A 12230-nucleotide genomic window follows, 5' to 3' on the forward strand; every position below is an offset into this window, starting at 1 on the left:
TAACAACCCTGAGGCTAGCAGCCATAGCTCAAACTGGCCTAAATCCAACATTAGCAGAGCAATAAGAGCTTCCCCAACGAATTGGATTCAGCCAACAATTCATTTCAATGCTAAATATTTTCTGCATAAATTCATTCTTTTTTTAAAAAGAAGATTTGATTTATTAATTTGAAAGGCAGAGTTACAGAGACAGAGGGAGAAATGGAGAGAGTGAGATCTTCCATCAGTTGGGTCAATGGCCCAAATGGCCACAACAGCCAGAGCTGGGCCAGGTTGAAGTCATGGGCCAGGGGCTTCTTCCAGGTCTTCCACGAGGGTGCAGGTGTCCCAGCACTTGGGGCATCCTCTGCTGCATTCCCAGGCACACTAGCGGTGAGCTGGTTTGGAATTGGGGCAGCCAGGACTTGAACCGGTGCCCATATGGGATGCCAGCACTGAAGGCAGTGGCTTATTCTGCTACACCACAATGCTGGCCCCAACAAGTTTATTCTAAGATCCAAATAATGGTAGATTGGAAGATAGTGAATAATCATATTAGCTTAAAAATAGGAAAATGAAATGATCTAGCAAGATGCATTAATTATCTGTGTATGTTTCTATCTTGCATTGACTTTGCTGGTACTGGACATATTCATGTTAATACTGTTGCCATATGTTTTATAAGTTCTATGCCAAATATAAATGTTCAGAAAAAGTTGTTTTGCTTGTAAGGAAGTATGGACCTAAAGACAGATGGGTACACTGTGCACGAAAGGGTTCCTTCATTATTTCTGAATGATTTAAACCCTGCACAGTACAATGAAATGTTTAGGATAGGTCCTTGACTGGTTTTTCATAATGAGCTCTGAGCCCTGTGGGTGTTTTGACTGATAAGAATATTTTTAAGCCTAAGGACCATGATCTAATAATTTATGCTAGCTGTGTGATTTATGATGGATTCCTGTTTTTGGTTTTAAGCCTAGAGCCTAAGTAGCTGAATCATTCATACAGGTGTTACCTGCTTACATGAGTGAATCTCCATAAAAATCCCTGGGAACCAAGGCTTGGGCAAGCATCATTGCTGACAAGGAGAATGCATGAAAGTGTGATTCTAGTGGGAGAAGACACCTGGAAGCTTGTGCTTGGTATTCCTAGATTTTGCCTCATGGATATTTCCCCTTTGATTATTTTACTCTATATATTTTCTGTATAATATATCACACTGTCAATAGCAGTTTCTTTGAATCCTATGAGTTCTTTCAACAAATCATTAAACCTGAAGGTGGTCTTCAGGACTCCTGAAACAGTGTGCTAGGTGTGATTTTCTTTGTATTTTATCCAATTTGAATTTCTTTTTATTTTTATTTTTATTTTTTATTTTTTGACAGGCAGAGTGGACAGTGAGAGAGAGAGACAGAGAGAAAGGTCTTCCTTTGCCGTTGGTTCACCCTCCAATGGCCGCCGTGGCTGGTGTGCTGCGGCTGGCGCACCGCGCTGATCTGATGGCAGGAGCCAGGAGCCAGGAGCCAGGTGCTTTTCCTGGTCTCCCATGGGGTGCAGGGCCCAAGCACCTGGGCCATCCTCCACTGCACTCCCTGGCCACAGCAGAGAGCTGGCCTGGAAGAGGGGCAACCAGGACAGAATCCGGCGCCCCGACCGGGACTAGAACCCGGTGTGCCGGCGCCGCTAGGCGGAGGATTAGCCTATTGAGCCGCGGCACCGGCCCCAATTTGAATTTCTTATCTTCCCAAACCATAGGTTGATAATTCTTATCCAAATGTTGGAAATTTAAAAAAAATAATTTCTTCATAGATTTCCCCATTGTTGTTTCTCATGTCCTTCTGGGGCTCTAGTTAAACATGCATTAGACTGTGTTAAACAAAGTACAAGTTATAATCCCCTATATTTTTCATCATTTTTTTTTTTTTTTTTACAGGCAGAGTGGATAGTGAGAGAGAGAGAGACAGAGAGAAAGGTCTTCCTTTTGCCGTTGGTTCACCCTCCAATGGCCGCCATGGCTGGTGCACTGCAGCCGGCGCACTGCGCTGATCTGAAGGCAGGAGCCAGGTGCTTCTCCTGGTCCCCCATGGGGTGCAGGGCCCAAGCACTTGGGCCATCCTCCACTGCCTTCCTGGGCCACAGCAGAGAGCTGGCCTGGAAGAGGGGCAACCGGGACAGAATCCGGCACCCCGACTGGGACTAGAACCTGGTGTGCCGGCGACGCTAGGTGGAGGATTAGCCTATTGAGCCGCGGTGCCGGCCTCATCATTTTTTTTCTGATTGAATACTTTCTATAAATCTCTAATTAAGCTGAATCACTCTTATCTCCAATATACTGTTGAGCATGTCAACTTTTTTCCATTTCAAGTAGCATTCTTTTCATGTCTATCATTTCAATTTTAAATAACTTCCATTTTCTGCTGTGATTCTCTGTTTATGGATTATGGTTATCTTCCCTTTATGTACTTGAATAGAAATATAAAATTTAAAATACTTGTCTGCTAATTCAAACTTCTGGTTCTTCAGGGTTGGTTTCCATTAAAAGACTTTTTTCCCCTTGATTATTGATTATATTTTCACATGACTTACAATTTTTGATTGCTTGTTGGATGTTACAGATGATACTTGTAGACTATGGATTACTGCCTCCCTCCCCTAAAGAAAAGAATGTTAAATATTCTGGAAAGCAGTTAGTACATTGACAGTTCTTTCTGATCATATGGCAGTTTAATTAAGACCATTTTAGTGGAATCTTTATTTAGAACACAGCCCTTCTCCTATGACATGGACTTTTTGGTGTCTTATATTTTTGTTGTGCCAGAATTCTACCATCTTCCAGCATAGTACAACCTTAAATGTTTCTTCTCCTTTCTCTGTCCTATGAGAACTGTTCTTTTTTAAGCCTTACTGAGTTCATCTTGGCATATATATAACCATTTCCCTTGGGTCAAGCACCCACAGATTTAGAAGGCCTGCCTCTGTGCACTTCTTTCTCCTCTGGTACTTATGTCTACAAGTTCTGGAAACTTAGAAGCCCTGAGCTCTGGTTTCCACCTCCTAAGCTGAAGGGCACTATCATACTCTTCTGAACCAAAACCTCACACACAAATACCACCACCCCTCCACTCTTGCCGTTTATATCTCTAAGATTATACTCATATCTGAAGACATAGTAAAAGGCTGCCAATTTTACTATGCCTTACCTAATTGTGTCTGCAAGAAAAAATTAGTTGAACTTCATTTTTTGATTTAATTTTATCATATGAGGGATATATCACCTAACCTGGAAATTCCCTTTGTATGTATCTTAACTTCTCTATTACTTTGTAACTTTCTTGTAGAAAACAAATTTTTGACCTATACTTTTTAAATGCCAGGGTCTATTCCAGAGTTTTCCCATAATAGGCATTTAATAATGTTTCTGAACAAACTAATAAATAAGTAATATATTGCTTGGTTGAATAGCAGAATTCAACTATAGCCTTGCGACTCTGTTGAATTTTCATTACATCATCACCTAGTATGTCCAGGAAAAATTTATCCAGTAGTATCCCCATGATCACAGTAATTATATCAGTTGTTTTTGGTGATGTTAATTTCATATGCAACCTAAAGATATAATCTAAAAATTTTAGACCCTGAACTATATTCCACCACAAAGTTGATGATTTCTTTGTTCCAGATAATTGGCAGGAGTTAAAACTCTATTTTCTGCTTAGGCAGATTTTGTTATTACAAATGTTTTATTTTAGAAATTTCTGCATTATTTTTGTTGGGGAGTCTGTGAAGGAAGATTGTTATATATATATAGAGAAGAATATAGAGTCAGAATACCTATATTTGTATTCCATCCTTTGCCATTTTCCAATTAAGAAAAACCAAGTATGTAACTTCAGTCTTCTTTTCACTTGTAAAATGGAGATTTAGAGATGCTAAGAATCAAATAAGACATGAATAGTTTTAAATCTAATTTGGCACCAATATGATTTTGGGGTAGGTATTTGGCATGGCAAGCTAAGACCCTGCTTAGGATGCCTGCATCCTGATTCAGAGTGCCTGTGTTTGATTCCCAGCTCCTCTTTCAAATCCAGCTTTCGCTATTGTGTACCCTAAGAGACAGCAGGTGATAGTTCAAGTAGTTAGGTCCAAACTATCCATGATGGAGACCCAGATTGAGTTCCTGGCTTCTGGCTTTGTTTCGGCCCAGCTCTGGCTGTTGCAGGCATCAGAGGAAGTGAACCATAACGTGGAATATCTCTTTCTGTCTCTGTGTCTATGTTTGCCTTACTGCCTTTCAAACAAACAAAAAATACATAAATAAAATTTAAAAAAATGAGTGAACTTCACCAGAAAAAAAGAACTCATTCTGAAATAAAATTGCCTTTTTTCAATGTCAAAATTATTTGTATCTACTTTTCATTGAATAATGATATGCAAATATGATGAATCAAACTTCTCAAACTATAAAATAATGGGAAAAAATAATAGAAATCACAAAGTAAAAACTACAAACCTACTTAGAGTAAAAATGCCACCTCCATTATCAGTATAATAAATCATTTTCAGTTTATTTTCCAACTGGCTCAACAATAATGTCCTTTGTTTATACACAATTCCTCTGCTTTTTTATTTTTATTTATTTATTTATTTTTGACAGGCAGAGTGGACAGTGAGAGAGAGAGACAGAGAGAAAGGTCTTCCTTTTCCGTTGGTTCACCCCCGCAATGGCCGCTGTGGCCGGTGCGCTGTGGCCGGCACACCACGCTGATCTGAAGCCAGGAGCCAGGTGCTTCTCCTGGTCTCCCATGCGGGTGCAGGGCCCAAGGACTTGGGCCATCCTCCACTGCACTCCCGGGCCACAGCAGAGAGTGGGACTGGAAGAAGAGCAACCGGGACAGAATGCTTTTTACACAATATCTCTCTTAAATGGATTAAGATAGCCTTAATATCCCTGTTTTCTTTATTGTCTACTTACTGAGGTTGCCAGAAGCTGAAAAATTTCTATATTTTTTTAAAAAAGATTTATTTTATTTATTTGAAAGAGTTACAGAGAGACATAGAGCCAGAGACAGGTCTTCCATCTGCTGGTTCACTCCCCAGATGACTGCAATGGCCAGAGCTGAGCTGATCTAAATCTAGGAGTCAGGGGCTTTTTCCCAAGGACCTGGGCCATTTTCTATTGCCTTTCCAGGCATAGCAGAGAGCTGGATTAGAAGTGGAACAGCTGGGACTTGAACCGGTGGCCATATGGGATGCTGGCACTACAGGCTGAGGCTTTAACCCACTGTGCCATAGCGCTGGCCCCTCAAGATTTTTAATTTCCTACTCTAACACATCCTGAATGAGAAATAATATATTTTCCATATAATATGTTGATTTTTTTCTGTTTGTGCATCAGGTTGTGGTTAGAAATTTTTGAAGCTTATAAAGCAATTATTTTTCAGCAGAGAAACTACTACCTAGGTAAATGCATTATAACTGCCAAAAAGATTAATTCCCTTTTGGGTGATAACTGAGGGTCATCATGTGTATCTTTCCAATATTACTCCCATAATACTTTTGTGTCTTGAAGCCCTCTCATGCAATTCCAGACATTTACTATTACTGCTCATGTTGTACTCTCTCTCTCTCTGAAATATTCTCTTTTCCATTCATAGAACCCAAACAAATCTCTCAAGGCTTAGCTCTGTAGTAGTGTGTTTGGTTAAGAACATGTGTTCTGGAATTTCATGATCTGGGTTCAAATTCTGAATTTTTCATTTATTTGATCTGTGACTTTGAGAAATCCATCCTCTCTTATCTCAGGGTTCTTGTGAATTAAAGGGAGATCTCAATAGCTTCCACTTCATAGAATTTATTTGAAGATTAAATGTGGTGAAACACATAAAGTATTTTAAATGTTTTGCCACAGAAAATATGAGATAAATGTTATCAGTTTCCCTCAAAGTCAGAGTAATCATTCCTTTATTTGTATGTTCTTAGAAATTTCCAAATATTTCCATCTTGGGATTTGACTTTATTCTGCTTCATATTAAAGTGCTATTGTACCATAAATTCCTGTGGGTGAGAATATATTTAATTTAATTTACTGCTTTATGTTCTCTCAGTAACATACTGGTTTGCACATAAGTGATATTTACTGCATTTTTTAAAAAAAGGAAAATAGTAAATAAAGTTAGAGGTGTCACCTCAGATTATACATTGATTTAGCAGATTTGCTAGAACTCATAATTCACTCTGGTATTATAATCCTTGTAAAAGAGTAGTTAGAGGAAATTTCAATTCTTCTTTTGGTATCTCTTTGTCAACTTTGGCCCAAAATATGTCAATCCTTTGTATTATTATAAAATTATACACACAGCAGTATAAATTGGACTTCAAGTTAATACTCTTCAGTTTTATTAAATAAGCCTCATTGAAGATGTGTGGTTTTCTAATTAGCTATGATCAGTAGTTGATATGATGATTCTCCCTCCATTAACAACAGACACTCTAAACTTCTGTTTCTGGCATGAAAGACAAACAGGGACCTATTTAGCACCCCAACTCAGACAGTTAGGAGGCCGGATAAATATATGAAACAATTCCCATATTTTGGAAAACAAGCAGCACTGATCAGTGGTACTAGAAAAAAACAAATGAGGTGAACCTTGTGATTATCTAATTTTATTGCCTTAAGAAGCTTTTTAGTACATTGTGCTGGAAAGAAGTACCCAAAAGAACTGGTGTTGTCCTTGTGTTGAAGAGTCAGAGTTGGGAGTTTGCAGAAGACAATGTGGTTAGAATTTGAGGGTCAGAAAGGGATGCAGTAAAGAGAACTGGAGATCAAAGAAGGAGTCCTGTGCAGTCTCTGGCTGAACACTGATCTTTGCATGCAAGGGAGGAAATGACTTACATTTGGTGAGAGAACAATTAGAAATAATTAGGTGGGACAAAGCCAGGTTCACAGAGAGCCAGGAATAATTTTATTTCAATAGTAAATAAAAACTCATAATGCATAGCTCATCATGTAGAGTCAGTCCTCACAAAGGTATTTCCTCAACAGTGCAAATTAGCCCTTGACTAAAAGCTGCTTTGGATTCACTGAAACTGATTTCAAGAGGTTGAAAAAATGCCAGATCAGAGACCAACAGTACTTAATTGAATGCAACAAAATCCAGCATCAACCAATATAAAACTTTATAATCCTAACCATTCAATACAAAATTTCTGAACAAAGAAGCAGGAATATGTTATCTATAAACAGGATAAAAAAGGTCCCAGAAATGACAGAAGTGGCAGAGCTATTTAATAAAAATCTTTCACGATCATAACCCATATTACAGACATAGATGAAAAACTTAGAATGATGAAGATAGAAAATGGAAGATGAATAAAGATACAAATGAATCTTATTGAGATGAAGATATGAGACTCAAAACAAAAAATACACTGAACAGGATTAATTTCAGATTATATATTGTACAAAAAACAAATGCAGACTTGAAAACAGCAATAGAATCATCCAAAGTAAAGCACAGAGAGGAAAAAAAATTGACAAAAAAAAGACCTAGAGTATTAGTATGTTGTGGGATAATTGAAAGACCCAACCCCATATGTGTAATTGGATTGCCAAAAGAGTAGAGATAAGGATAAAAGAAAATATTTGAAAAAAATGGACAATTTTTTTTTTCAAATTTGTTTACTAACAAATCCAATATGCTCATTAAAATAGTGCAATATGAAGTATATCATGCTAAGGCACATTACACTGAAATTTCTATAAACCAGTGTTATAGAGAAAATTTTAAAAGCAGCCATATAGAAAAAAAAATAGGTGCTAACCTTTGATAGTGATATCAGAATTCCTCTCGATAGCCATGCAAACCAGAAGATAATGGAGTAGCATCTTGAAAATACTGAAAGAAAAAAAAATGTAGACCTATTGTTTTATACCCAGCAAACATAGCTTTCAAAAATGAAATAGAATAAGAACCTCTCCAGATTAATAATAGCTGATAGAATCCTTTGCCAGCAGACAGGTATGGTTTAAAAAAAAAAAAAGCTTGTCAGAGAGAAGGAAAATGTATAACATGTGTAAATCTGGAGCCAAACAAAAGAAGAGCATTTCGGCTGGCACTGTTGCTCATTTGGCTAATCTTCCGCCTGTGGCACCAGCACCCTGGGTTCTAGTCCCAGTTGGGGTGCCAGGTACTAGTTCCTGTTGCTCCTCTTCCAGTCTAGCTCTCTGCTGTGAGCCCGGAAGGGCAGCGGAGGATGGCCCAAGTGCTTGGGTCCCTGCACCTGCATGGGAGACCAGGAGGAAGTACCCGGCTCCTAGCTTCGGATCAGCGCAACGCTGGCTGTAGCGGCCATTAGGGGAGTGAACCAACAGAAGGAAGACCTTTCTCTCTGTCTCTCTTTCACTGTCTATAACTCTCTCTGTGTGTCTCTCTCTCTCACTGTCTAACTCTGCCTGGCAAAAAATTAAAAAAAGAGCATTTGAAAGAATAAATATAAGGATAAATAGAAAATCTTTTTACCTGAATTATTTTAAATTTCATTAAAAACATAATAGTATTTAAAGCAGATATAGTAACATATGAAGGCTATAGCTTATGTAGAGATATGTTATTATAAAGTGATATGCTATAATACTGATGATAGACATCTCAAAAATACCAAGAATTGACAAATAATTAATAAGTATATAGTGGAAACAATAGACAAAGATTATTCCAAAGAAGGCAAATAGAAGAAAAAAAGTAGATGAGATCAAGAAAAATAATAGCAAGATGATAGATTTAAATTCAGTCATATTAATAAATTGTACATTAATTATAAATGATTTAAATATACCAAATGATAGAAAGAGATAGCCATATATAATTAAGATTCTTCTATATACTTGTTTAAAAGACACATGATTTTGAATATAAAGACCCAGATAGGTCAAAGTAAAAAAATAAGCAACAACAACAACAAAGAAGAGTAGTAAAAGTTATAGAAACACTAATCATTTGTAAGTTAGATTGGCTATGTTTATATCAGATTTCAGAGTAAAGAATACCACTTGTTATAAAGAGAGATGTTGTATATTGTACCCAAGAATTCCAAAACACATGAAACAAAACTCAGAGAGCTGAAGGGAGAAATAGACAAATATATAATTATTGTTTCAGTTTTCAACATGTGTGTCAGTAACTGAGTTAACAATTTTGTTTGTAAAATATAGAAAAATTTAACAATGCCATCAATTATTTTGACCTAATTTATTTTTCTGTAATACTCGAAAGCAACAGAAATTAAATATTCAATCACAATATTTATCAAAATATAAATCATTCTAAACCATAAAGCAAGTATCAACAGAAGCATGGAGGTGAAATCTCACATATTATTTATTAAAGTAGAAATATATTGTATCTATCTAGAAAATCTCCCCCATTTTGAAATTAAGTAACTCAAGTATAAATCATTCAGGTATCAAAGATGGACTTAGCAGAAAAATTAGAAAATATTTAAACTTATTTTAATAATGAAAACACAGTATGTTAAAATTTGTAGGATGCTGCTAAAGTAGTACTTAGAGGAGAATTTAGACATTGATTTACTTTTTAAACAAAAAGTTCCCTAGACAATCACCTGAAGAACTAAAGATGAAGAGAAAATTAAATTCAAAGTAGATAGTTAAAGAATACCAATTCTACCCAAACTCTTTTAGAAAATAAAAAAATTAGAAAAATTGGCAGGGGATGGGGAGGTCTTGGCTACAGCAGGTCAGGCTATTACTTGGGATGCCTGCATGCCATATTGAGTGCCAAGCTCTAACTGCTCTGCTTCCAATCCAGCGTTTTGCTGATACATCCTGAAAGGCAGCAGATGATGGCCGAAGTGTTTGTTCTCCTGCTAACCACACAGGAGACCTGGATTGAGTTCTGGCCTCTAATTCTTTTTTTTTTTTTTTTCTGACAGGCAGAGTGGACAGTGAGAGAGAGACAGAGAGAAAGGTCTTCCTTTTCCATTGGTTCACCCTCCAATGGCCGTTGCGGCCAGTGTGCTGCATCCGGCACATCGCGCTGATCCGAAGCCAGGAGCCAGGTGCTTCTCCTGGTCTCCCATGCGGGTGCAGGGCCCAAGGACTTGGGCCATCCTCCACTGCACTCCCCGGCCACAGCAGAGAGCTGCTGGCCTCTAATTCTTCCTCCTGGCCCAACCCCAGTTGCTGTGGGCATTTGCGTTATAAAAAATACATGAATGCTCTCTCTTTCCCTTTATATCTATCTCTGCCATTCTGTATTTCAAGTGGATGAATATAAATAAATAAAATAAAAAATAGAAAAAGTTCCAACTCATTTTTTCACAATAGCATTGCTGCGATTTCAAAACCAGACAAAATATTATGAAAAATAAAAACAAAAGACCAATTCTATTCATGAATGTAGTTATAAAAATCTTTAACAACATATTAGCAATGAAATCCAAAAATTAGTAAAACAAATATTATACATCATTAAAAAGAGGAATTTATTTTTGGAATATAAGTTTGTTTTGACATGAAGGAAAACAGCAATTGATAATAATTCACCATCCTACCTCCCTAAACTAAAAAAGAAAATCTGTACTTATTGTCATCTGAAAGGTGAAGGAAAAGCAATATTCAGCACCTATTTATCTTTGAAATTCATCAAGTAGGGAACAAGAAGAGTACTTTTCAATCTGATATATAGCATGTAAAAAAATAACTTCTAACACCATGTTGAAGGTGAAAGACTGCATCCTCTTCATGAATAAGTCAACGATGTATATTTTTATTTTTATTTATTTTTTGACAGGCAGAGTGGACAGTGAGAGAGAGAAACAGAGCGAAAGGTCTTCCTTTGCCGTTGGTTCACCCTCCAATGGCCGCCGCGGCTGGTGCGCTACGGCCGGCGCACTGCGCTGATCTGAAGGCAGGAGCCAGGTGCTTCTCCTGGTCTCCCATGGGGTGCAGGGCCCAAGCGCTTGGGCCATCCTCCACTGCCTTCCTGGGCCACAGCAGAGAGCTGGCCTGGAAGAGGGGCAACCAGGACAGAATCCGGCACCCCGACTGGGACTAGAACCTGGTGTGCCGGCGACGCTAGGTGGAGGATTAGCCTATTGAGCCACGGCGCCAGCCCAACGATGTATATTTTTACTTCTCTTCAGTGTTGCACTACAGATACTTCACAGTGCCATAACACAGGAATTAAAAAGTCATACAAATAGGTAAGAAGAATGTGAATCTATTTATTTAAAGGCAACATGATCTATTTATGGAAAACGTTAGAGTCTAAAAAAAAAGTTAACAGTAATGAGTTTAGCAATGTCACAAAATGTAAAATATATTAAAAAAATTAGAGGTCAGCCTTGTGGAATAGACTGTTAAGTTGCCACCTGAGACTCCAGCATCCTATATGAGGGCTAGTTCGAGACCAGTTGCTCAACTTCCAGTCCAATTTCTGCTAATATGCATGGGAAGGCAGTGGAAGATGGCCTATGTACTTGGGTTGCTGGCACCCACATGGGAGACCTGGATGGAGGTCTATGCTTCTGGCTTTGGCTGAGGGTAGGCTGTTTGGGGAATGAACCAGCACATGAGAGAGCTCTTTCTCTGTCACCCCATCCCCCATAACTCTGCCTTTCAAATAAATAAAATACATCTTAAGAAACAGAAAGAGCCGGCGCCATGGCTCAACAGGCTAATCCTCCGCCTAGCGGCGCCGGCACACCGGGTTCTAGTCCCAGTTGGGGCGCCGGATTCTGTCCCGGTTGCCCCTCTTCCAGGCCAGCTCTCTGCTGTGGCCCGGGAAGGCAGTGGAGGATGGCCCAGGTGCTTGGGCCCTGCACCCGCATGGGAGACCAGGAAAAGCACCTGGCTCCTGGCTTCGGATCAGTGCAGTGTGCCAGCCACAGCGCGCTGGCCATGGCGGCCATTGGAGGGTGAACCAACGGCAAAAGGAAGACCTTTCTCTCTGTTTCTCTCTCTCACTGTCCACTCTGCCTATCAAAAAAAAAAAAAAAAAAAAAAAAAGAAATGCTAGAACAGACTTAAAACAAAAACAAAATAGAGGACTTGCATCACCTGTTTTCAAGTCTTGCTATAAATCTTCAATAATAAAAACAGCATGCTGTTTTCATAAGGATAGAAATACTGATTGGTAGAACAAAATGGCATCTAGAGATACGCTCTTGCATACAAAGTCACGTGAGACAGGTACAAAGGGAATTTAATGGGAGAGAGGATAAGCTTA

The 12230-nt window shown here is 38.5% G+C and overlaps 1 long non-coding RNA gene across 2 annotated transcripts in view; it reads left to right on the forward strand.

Annotated features, from left to right (window-relative positions):
* Positions 1-12230, forward strand: part of LOC149128694 (uncharacterized) — a 172283-nt gene that overhangs the window by 114035 nt on the left and 46018 nt on the right. Inside the window, exon 3 of one of the 2 annotated variants that reach the window (XR_016213478.1) lies at positions 991-1192. The exons of the other annotated variant lie outside the window; for it this stretch is intronic. This is a non-coding gene — a long non-coding RNA (uncharacterized LOC149128694). Of the gene's footprint in view, positions 1-990; positions 1193-12230 lie in introns of those variants that run through there. 2 annotated transcript variants of the gene reach the window in all.

Source organism: Oryctolagus cuniculus, chromosome 1 (assembly GCF_051225735.1).
Source record: "Oryctolagus cuniculus isolate XC-2025 breed Fujian yellow rabbit chromosome 1, ASM5122573v1, whole genome shotgun sequence".
Classification (NCBI taxonomy): Eukaryota; Metazoa; Chordata; class Mammalia; order Lagomorpha; family Leporidae; genus Oryctolagus; species Oryctolagus cuniculus.